Raw genomic sequence first — 10,899 nt, 5'->3', positions numbered from 1 at the left:
AAATAGATGAGCCAGAAAACCATCCCAGGATACTTTCAATCTACTAAAAAAGGAGTAGGATGACTGGAAAGCATTAATAGTCAAAGGCAAGATGTCCTCTGCTCTCAAATCAACCACAGCGAGGAACCAGACAAATAGTTAATAAATCTTGTCCAAAGAAAAGAAATAAGGAATTCAAATCTTCCTTATCTGAAAACTCTCTCATCTGTTCTCCACTATTTATTCATCAATTTACATCCTTACCTGGATTTTAAAATAATTTAAGATATCTCTTTTATTTCCTCTGGAAAGAGATATGCATTAATAATTTATGCCTTGCCTCCCTTTTTTTTGAAAAGCAGTATAGCAATGTTTTTAATGGATTAATTGTCAAATGGTCCTGACACATCCACCTGTGTATACACAAGCTCACATTAGGCATGACAAATGCAGAATGATATGTAGAAACTAACTTTGGCAAAAATCCTGACATGTGGCATGTGCCATTATAGGAAACTTGCCTAGCACAGCACGTATGCACCTAGAGAGTTTGCCTTAAGAAAAGTGCTATGGGTACATATATTTTGCTATTTCTTCTGAAAAGTGCTTTGAAAATATTCATTTACATCACACAACAGAGACTTGTATCCAGAGAGGTATGTCAAAGTACATTATGCATTAGAAATATTTGCCAAAAGAATAAATCACTTTTCTTAGATCAGCCTACTATCTAAAAGTTTTCCCCTCACATTGCAGAAGGATAAATATTACAAGGTGAAAAGGAATATATACTTTCTATAATGCTTGTATACAGTCTTCCTAGAAGAGAAAGCTGAGACATTTGGGGGATCTTTCTATAACATTTTAAAATACTGGTTATATAAATGCATATATTTCAACTAAATTATGGCCAATGTTCAAACTAAGGATGAAATAATCAGTAAGATTTGTAACATTTTTTTTCTGCCTCCAACTCTCAAGATTAAGTTTTCCCTTGATTAGACTTTTTAGTTCAATAAGTATTTATTGTTTTATTACTGAAAAATGATATATATAAGATCTTATGCTAAAAGGTAGCATAGAAAATGCAAATACAAAAAATAAGCAGATGTCTTTCCTTGTCAACAAGCACTCAGTTGGAGTTTCTATAAATATTGCAAACCAGACTGGCAGACTTTTCTATATTAATATCTCTCATGGCGGGGGGGGAGTAGAGGGTTGGAAAGCCTTAGCTTAAACCATTTAAGTACTCCAAACAAGGCATGATTTTCCACTTAAGCAATACTTCATTTTCAATGGAGACAGTGAAGCCTGCTTCACTGTCCAGACTACCACTGGAGAGTTTTAAAAAAAGATGTTGTTTAAGAATCGGAACCTGCTGTATAAAAAAATAAATAAAATAAAATTTAAAAATTAAAAAAAAAAGAATCAGAGACAATCAGAAACAGAAAAATAGAATTGACTGATTCTTATAGAAAAGTTGTTATCTTGCCAGGGTTGCTTTTCGTAAAAGGAAATACATTTCCCTTACCTCTATAAATGATATTTAGGGAAAGAGGGTTAGCAAATAGATCCCCTAAACCTTGGAGCTCATAGCTGGCCTCTAGTTTTGCATTTCTGGTATTAAGTTCCTCATTCTAAAAACCGTACATATGTTCATAGGTTGTTGGTTGAATAATAGAAGGTGGAGAGGAAATCCTTCCTCCTCTTTTTTTTTTTTTTTTTTTTGCGGTACGTGGGCCTCTCCCTGTTGTGGCCTCTCCCGCTGCGGGGCACAGGCTCAGCGGCCATGACTCACGGGCCCAGCTGCTCCGCGGCCTGTGGGATCCTCCCGGACTGGGGCACGAACCCACGTCCCCTGCATTGGCAGGCGGACTCTCAACCACTGCGCCACCAGGGAAGCCCCCTCCTCTTTTTAAAACTCCTCAATTCTAGAATTATTGTCTCTCCACCTACTCTCTTTTCTACATGATGTCAAGGCCAAATGCTTTCCACCTGGAGGCCTTTGTTACCATCCTTATAATCCCAAGGAGAGGTTCCTTCTTATTTAAATCTCAGATGGCAAGGAAGAAGACAGAACTCCTGGTGACACAACTCTATTGCAATTCAAGAGTAGAAATATAGGTCAAGAGGAAGACAGCATCCTGCCTTCAGATGCATCTTGCAAGGAGGCAAGGGTGTGGAGCACAGAGAAAAGCACCTCACCCACGTAAACAAAGCTGATGAGGGTGTGCTCAGCAGCTCAGGAACCTCCGCAGCCAGCATCTGCTATGACACCTATGTTTATAGCTATAGCAATGGCACCATGTCAAAAAGGATTATTTCACTGTCACAGTTCATTAAAGGCCAGCCTTGTTATGAAAAAATGTAAGCTAGGACTTTTTTTTCCCACCTTTATTGAGGTGTAATATTTATCTTGCATAACTGAAAAACAAAGAACACTTTACAAATTTAAGTGTCATCCTTGGTATAGGCTATGCTAATCTCCGTATGGTTCCAACTTTAGTATATTTGCTGTGGAAACAAGCACTAGGCTTGCTCGGATTTTTATTTGGGGTGTTTGTATTTTTTAAATTATTATTTTGATATTATTTAGATCTGAAAAATCATCAAGTCCCAAATTAACACACAAACACACACACACACACAAACACACACAGAAAAACAAAACAAAACACAAATAAGAATATAATAGTGGCTATCTTTACATGACTTCTAAATTTTTAACTTATTTTGATTATCAGTATTGTCTGAAGTTTCTGTAATGAGCATTTATTTACTATCTAGATGTTAAGAACAAACAGAAAATTTATTTTTCCTCCAAAAAATATGATTATCCCATATCAAGTGATTTTCTTCTTTCTATTTTAATGTAATTTTTCAAATGGTTACAATAGATATATAGAAAAAGAAAAAAGTAATAATTATTTTATTTCTAAAAAGACTTTGGTGATGAAATTGTTTATTTTTTTAGCCTGAGTGCTGGGAGCATAAAAAGATGGAATTTAGGAGACCAGCACAATAAAAAGGCTTAAGTACTCTATTAAAAATGATGAATCAGCAAAGGCAGAAGTATTATCTTACCAGTGTAGAAGGATGTTCTGGGCCCATCTGGGTAAGCTATAGTTCAGACTTAGGCAAATTCACCACTTCTACTAAAGTGAGCTGCTAGACCAAGTCCTATCCTCCATCTGGCCAGAAAGATAGACAACTAGAAAGCATTCGAAACGGAGTTAGCAAGCCCAATTTATTCGTAGTATCAAGTACTGTTCCATGAACTGTCTGATCACTTACATAATGTTAATTTGAGTTAGAAATTAAGGTAAAAAGCCCAGAAATAACTTAAGGAAATTTGCAGGCCCTACACCACCAGAATGTGCAAATCACTTCATCTCCTGGACCAAATTGTTTATTCATTAGTAAAATCAATATTTCTATGGTCTTTCTCAATTCTAATAGTCTATGATGTGTATTGTTTCATAGTAAATGAATTTACTCATATGCAGGAAATTCCTGTCCTCTGATTTCATTCTGGGAAATATTTGACCAAAGTGAAATTGATCTCGGAGAGGCAACAGTGAGCAGTGGCGTGAAGCAAGATCTTAGTTCCCTGCCCAGGAATTGAACCTGGGTGGCCTGGATGAAAACCAGGAATCCTAACCACTAGACCATCAGGGGCAGAGGCTAGAAGCAAATTTTCCCTGGCTCTTGCCCCCCATGAAAAATGTATTTCTCGAGGATGCAAAAACTGTAAAAAATAGGTACAAAGTTTATTATTAGAGACACAGTACAACAAGAAGTGTGAGAGCACACAGAGAAACAATTCGTTTAGCTAAGACAGAAGCAAGGAAGAGATGCACACCAGAGAGACAGAGTGTGGGCATCCTCCCTAATGAGGAGGAACACAGTAAAGAGGCAGTTAAGTCATTTATACAGGGCAGTTCTTTCAGATCTTTGTTTACCTTTGGCCCATTATCTGGTTTCTTTTTCCACACCTGACCTGCCCTAGGACCCTTCCCAACATGGGTGTGCCACTTTTTCCAAGATGGATTCCAGCCCAGAGACCTATGGGGGGGCCCTTGGCATCACATATTATGGGATGGTGCCCCTTCCTTTTTGACCCCCAAGGAGTGTTTCTGTGCACGGGCAGTGTCTCCCTTGCCCCAAGGACGGGAAATATATGACCTCTTGATCCTTTACTCAAACAAGATTTAGCCCCTCTCTGTTCCTGCCATGACTGTTATCTTAAAGTGTCCTCAGAAGAAAAAGCCTGGCTATTTACCCTGTTTCTGTTGTTACTTCTATTTCGAAGTGTAAACAGGAGGCTGGTTGTAAATATCTAACCTGGAGCCCACCTGTCTCCTGTCTCAGGAAATGCAAACAGGAGGCTGGTTGTAAGTGTCCAGCCTGAAGCCCATCTTTTTCTCGCCCCAAGAAATGTAAGCAGGAGGCCAGTTTTAAATGCCAGAGCCCATGTATCTCCTGCCTCAAAATTAATAGAGAAAAAAATGTTGATGACTAATTATCTTATAGACATAATAAAGCAGCTATCAGAATGTAATTTTAGTTGTGGTAAAGGAAAAATTCTTTAATGTCCACCCAAAATACTGCACAATGTTCTTTATGAGGGACAACCCCAAAGTAGGCATCATTCAGCTAAGCCACAACCCTTAGAAATTCCTTTATTTTTGTTCTGAAGGGCCAAGCCAATAATATCATGTGGATGAAATCTTCAAACTTTGTCCCTCGGTGCCATCATGACAACATGCAAACATTTTAACAGTGTGTACATTAATAACTGTTGTCACCTGCATAATTTCTCTAAGAGTTTGCCTACTAATCTTACCACTCACTTAGGTGGTTGTGAAACTGTTGATGTATGTAGTTATTTTTTAAAAGCCCCAAAAGAGTAATTATACTATAAGGGTAGGTGGATACATATAATTCAGAATTTTGCCTCAGAGATCCCTACCTAGAAACTCCCTGACAATGAAACTGTGTCAGAGAGACAAATGCTCTTATATATACAGGAGAGACCACAGTGCCTGGAGAAGAGAGGGTGTAGTCACCCCAAAAAGAAGCGGTGGTGCTTTGGTTGCAAAGCCCTGGGGCAAATGCCAAAAGCTGGTGTTTTTCTGCAGCTTTCTTCCCTTTGCTTGTAGCCTTCCAAATGCTGCACACACTCACTCACAATAAAGTCTGAAATTATGAAAATCCCTGGGAATGAAATTGAGAATTTAACAGTTTCTCATTTTCAAAGAGCAAAGAATCTTTTTTATAGAGAAAAGGCAGTCATTTTTCAGTGGATTAATAAATCCTTTCATTCTTATCTGGAAAAAGGCCTCTTAGAAGTTGTTTGATCTTTCATATTCTTTTAGCTCAACTAGTCAATTGAACGTTGATGTGTGATTTAGACATCTTTTTTCCTGCCATTGGAGCTAATGCTGTTGACTCATTTTGTTGCCAAAGGTAAGTTCATATGCCTGATGCACAGTGAGGCCAGATAAACCCAAACGTCAGAATATGGAGCATTGAAAGGACCATGCAAGGGGAACAGGTGGATGATGCTCAAAAGACCTGAACTCTCCTATGGGTTTCAGGGAAGAGTTTCTGTAGGCAGAATATGGGGGGAGGGCTGCAGGGTGTGTGACTTTCTTCTGGTTGGTTGGTGCCTCAATCATGAGCCTTCTGCTTCAAATTGGTCTGGAGTCTCAGCATGTAGTTACCATCCTCCACCTGGATGGGGGGCCTTAGTTCTAGAAGAATTCAAATGTGTATTGTTATGTGTATTCCTTGAGGGGGGAACTAGGGTTCTGCTTTCTTGCTGCACTATTGTTTCTTGACTGCTTTTCCTTTGTTTCTGCATTCTCTCATTTCCCTAATCACAAACTGTTTGAATCTGCCCTTTGGAGCTCAGGAAGTTCTAGGAGGCTGAAGCCTTTTTCCTGCAAACAAGAAATGGGGGGTAGGGGAGGTGGGGACAATAACACAACAAGGCTTTTGTACCTGGGAGGGTCCCACAGGGTACTGCTCGGTTTCAGTTTGAGGAAAACACCATGAAACCCTCAGGTGAGGAACCACTGGTTGTTATTACTAAGTTGAGCAAGTTTTAAAACTAGTAACATGGAGAGAAAATGTCTAAGGTGTGAGTCAATCCTCTTCTTTTTTCTGAATAAGGACTTAAACTGTATAATAATTATAAGTGTGATCTAAAAAGGGGGGGATTATAAACCGAGTTGTAAGCATTAAGCTGGATATAATACAGCTGCTTCAAGTCAAATCTAGCTATTCATTTAAGACCCCAACAAGCATAAATATACTCATCTAGGAGGGAGTCATGCTCTGAATGATGAGTTCATGCTAAAGGATTCATCCAGATTATATGCTCTAAAAACTGACACGTCTGTAAAGTTTCTCAAATATGATTTGATACACATATCTCCTCCTTGGTCTGCAAAGTCCAGCTCTTTTGAGATTCTTCTCCATCCTGAGACTAAATTAGCCTTTTCCTTCTCCTTGTCCCCATAGTACATCATAGTTTTGAAACAAAGCAGGACCCTGTGGAGTCATCCTGGGTACAAAAGCCTTTCCTTTTCTAGTTCGTAGGAAAAAGGCTTCAGTCTCCTAGACCTTCCCTGAATTCCAAAGGGCAGATTCAAACCGCTGCAAGTCAGGGAAGTAAGGGAATGCAGAAACAAAGGAAAAGCAGTCAAGAAACAATGGTGCAGCAAGAAAGCAGAATCCTAGTTCCTCCTCAAGGAGTATACAGAACAATATCCCTTTGAGTTCTTCTACTGGAACTAAGGCCCCCCCACCCCCAGCTGGAGGATGGTGACTGCATGCTGAGACCCCAGACTGGTTGGAACCAGAAGGCTCAAGATTGAGATTCCTAGAACACTGACCTTTTACCTCACCACCAACCAACCAGAAGAAAGTCACATACTCTGCAGCCCTCCCCCCAGATTTTGCCTATAAAATCTCTTCCCCGAAAATCATTAGGGAGTTTGGGTGTTTTGAGCATGAGCCACCTGTTCTCTTTGCTTGGCCCTGCAATAAACCTTTCTCTGCTGCAAACTCCAATGTTTCCATTTGTTTGGCCTCCCTGTGCATTGGGCACACAAACTTAGGTTCAGTAACAGATTCTGTTGCCAAAATCTTGCCTTTCTGTGCACCGATGCCGAACAGAAATACGAGACAGAGTTATGGAGGAGAAAGAAAGAGTGGCTTTATTTCTTTACCGGGAAAAGAGGGAACACAACTAACGACTCAAGAACTGTGCCCACTTCACTGAGGAATAGGGAGAGGTTATAGAGGCAGGACTCGTGGTCAGAGGTATGTGATAAGGATCAAGGGAGTAACAGTCTGTGTTCTTCTTCCACAAAGTTTCAAAAGGGTGGGGTTGCTGGCAAGATTAGGGGGTGTGCAGGGTCTCATGGGGTCGGGTCTTCTAATCTTGATGAGCTTCTCTGGTTCCTTTAATCTTGCCTCAGGTGGTTTCATGCCTGCTCCTCCCTTGATTAGCAACAGTTCGAATCTGCCCTTTGGAACTCAGGAAAAGTCATGAAGGCTGGAGTCTTGCCTACCAGAAAAGGGGGCCAAAAAGGCCTCTGTGCCCAGGAGCTGCACAGGGCCCTGCTCGGCATCAATTCTTCTGTTATAATCATAGTTAATACATATAGTGTTTACTATGTGCTAGACATTGTTCTAGGTTCTTTAGATAAAAGAACCTATTAAATCACTTAAACTTCAAAGTAACTCTATGAGGAAGGTTCTATTATTTTCCCCATTGAGCAAAAAAATGTTAAGTAACTCTTCAAAGGTCATGCACCCAGTAAATGAAATAACTGATTTGGAGCCCAGGCAATTTGGATTAAAAGTCTGTGCTCTTAACCACTATGCTAACTATTTCACTGGATTATTACAGTCTCTTTACATTGTAGGTAATTGTGATATTATGATTTATAATAAGAAATATATAGTTGGTCTTCATCCCGGTTTCTGGTACAGAGCTCTTAAAACCCTAGGAATTTCCTAAGCGACTAGAGCCATAAAAGTGTCTTTTGTTATGTTAATGAGTGACTTTTGGGAAGCCCCTAGATCGCCTAAGGGTGGGGTCTGGTTGCCAGGGGAACCAACCTCATGATTAGAAGTTTGGATCCTTTAATCCCACCTCCTGACCTCCAAGGAGAGGAGAGGGGCTGGAGATAGAGTTCAATCATCCTAGGCCAGTGATTTAATCATTCAAGCCTGTTGTAATGAAAAGGAAAGGGTTCCGAGAGCTTCCATGTTGCTGAACCAAAACACTTCCTCGTCGTCTGTGCCAGGTCCCAAACTCCGTGAGGACAGAAGCTACTTTGTTTAGGACCTTGCCCTATGTATCTCTTCTTCTGACTGTTACTACATATTTTAAAAAATATCCTTTGTAACAAACTGGCAATCTAGTGAGTAAACTCATTTCCTGAGTTCTGTGCGCTGCTCTAGCAAATCAGTCAAACCCAAGGGGGGTGGGCATGGAAACCTCTGATTTATAGCCAGTAGGTCAGAAGCACAGGGGACAACCTGGACTTGCAATTGGCATATGAAGTGGAGGGCAGTCTTGTTGGACTGAACTGTTAATCTGATGCTATCTCTGGATAGACGGTGTCAGCATTGAATTGAATCATGGGACACCCAGCTGGTGACAGAAAATTGCTGGATGGTGTGGGGAAAAAACCCACACAATGGAATTGGGGAAAGAATAATAGTCCTCCTTAAGAACTGACTGTTCATTCCTTGAGGGTAGGTATTATAACTTTCTCATCCTTATATCTTCACTGCTGAGCTTAATAGATTTTGTTGAAATGAATTGCAAACTCCTTACAGACTAGAATCTTCATTCTTTTTACACTCAGAGCATTCAGTGTACTTTGAATGCTCTGCACACTAGGAATGATAAATAAACATAGATAAAGAAATGAATTTATCTCCTTATGAATAGGGTAAATTTAAAAGAGAAGAGTAGCAAGTGCTGTAAAATTTAAAATATAAATGGAATTTATTTCAGAAACTGTTAAGGATTAAAAAGTCAGCAAATCTGACTCCTTTTCAAAAATTCGATGCTTCTTTCTCCTTAACAAACTCTCCAATAATTCACTTCTCTTAAGACCATATTTCCATCATCTTATGCACTTATAAACTTTTTCCTTGGAGTTCTTAACCATTCACGTTTTAGATGAGCAGTTCTGAGCCTTTTATCCTCCTGGGCACCGAAGCTGTTCCTTGGGTAAGGCAAACACATAATTCCCATCCATAGGGCTCACTAAAAGTACCTTAACATCCACAAAAATTTTTTAAGTCACTTACGTGACTCCCCATCTCCTCTCATCCCATCCCATCTAAGACCACTTCTTATCTTCCCCTCGCTTGTGCCTGGCTTTTATTCTGTTTTGAAGAGCTAATAACCTTTTTCCATTTTTCTATTCTGTTAATTGAAAAAAACTGTACAACCTTAAATTTGAGAGTTATGTTTTATTGGGGGACATTACTGAGGACATAGCATGGGAAGGCAGCCACTCAGATAGCTCTGAGGAAACTGCTCCAAAGAGGTAAGGGAAGAGTCAGGATATATAGGAGTTTTTGCTGGAAAAAAATATGTAGTCAAACATCAAAAGATTACTGCTAATTACCAAAAAAACCACCTCAAGTTAATGATTTTAGTGCTTTTCCATATATGCAAAGATGAAAGAGTCTGGGCTTATTGAAATTATTCCTTTGATATGCATCTTAACTATGTAGGGCCAGTAGCCTGTTTTTCTCCATCCTGAATTCCCCTCAGTGTGCATCGTGGGGGGCAACTGCAGTGGCTTATAGCTTGATGGAGGGCAACATTCATTTTTTACCGGAATGGCAGGCAACATTCTTTGTCCACGTATCTACTTCTTTACTAATGATCCTATCTATGCTTAGAATATACTCTGCTATATTCCAAAGAATCCAAGAATTCCCTGTAATAAGATCCCCTTTCTTTTCTAACATTCCAACAGATAAAATTCAGACTTGTGCTTACATAATTTCTTCTGTATTATATCTTTGAATGTGACAGTTACTGTACTTGCCATATCAAAATCTTAATGATTTGACAAAGCCCCAATCCAAAGTTGGTCTGGCAGCTCTCTTCAGCAGCTATCTTCCAAATGTTAATTCAGGGAAGCTCCACTCTCAGAATTCTTCGCTTATACAGTCTTGCGGCAATGAAGAGAGTGCGTAGAAAATTATGAAGGACATTTAAGGAGCCAAGTCTGGAAGTGGCACAAATGGCTTCTGTCCACAGTCTCTTTACCAGTCTGTCAACCTAAATAAAACTAGGAAACAATAATCAAGCAAAAAGTGTTTATTTGGGATCAAAGGATTACAATTCCCGGCACACAGATACACAGACTCAATTCAAGCAGTGTCCGCCAGGGAGTAAAAGTCAGGAGCTTTTAAAGGCAAAGAAGGGAGGTTTGCATTACAAACAATTTTTTTTTTTTTTTTTTTTTTTTTTTTTTTTGTGGTACGTGGGCCTCTCACTGTTGTGGCCTCTCCCATTGCGGAGCACAGGCTCCGGACGCGCAGGCCCAGCGGCCATGGCTCACGGGCCCAGCCACTCTGCGGCATGTGGGATCTTCCCGGATCGGGGCACGAACCCGTGTCCCCTGCATCGACAGGCGGATTCTCAACCACTGCGCCACCAGGGAAGCCCTACAAACAATTTTAATTGGAGTTAGAAGCTAGTCTTGGCTAAACATGACTGAGTTCTCAGGCTATCCCTAGGGAGAAGGGAAAGTCTGTTACTGTGACAAGTTGCAAGTATTCTTGCTGAGTCCTTGGAATATTTGTGGTTTGGCCTAGTTCAAAAGTTCATGGCTCCACCCAGTGAGGACCTGTGCAAGGTCCACCTCC

At 40.1% G+C, this 10,899-nt stretch overlaps 1 pseudogene; it reads right to left on the bottom strand.

The window, feature by feature from the left end:
* Positions 1-2,406: 2,406 nt before the first annotated feature.
* Positions 2,407-2,505, bottom strand: LOC112067082 (uncharacterized; annotated as a pseudogene).
* Between the last annotated feature and the right edge of the window lie 8,394 nt (positions 2,506-10,899).

Source organism: Physeter macrocephalus, chromosome 7, assembly GCF_002837175.3.
Source record: "Physeter macrocephalus isolate SW-GA chromosome 7, ASM283717v5, whole genome shotgun sequence".
NCBI classification, from domain to species: Eukaryota; Metazoa; Chordata; class Mammalia; order Artiodactyla; family Physeteridae; genus Physeter; species Physeter macrocephalus.
The sequence above is the reverse complement of the archived record's forward strand: the minus strand, read 5'-3'. Positions and strand labels throughout refer to the sequence as shown.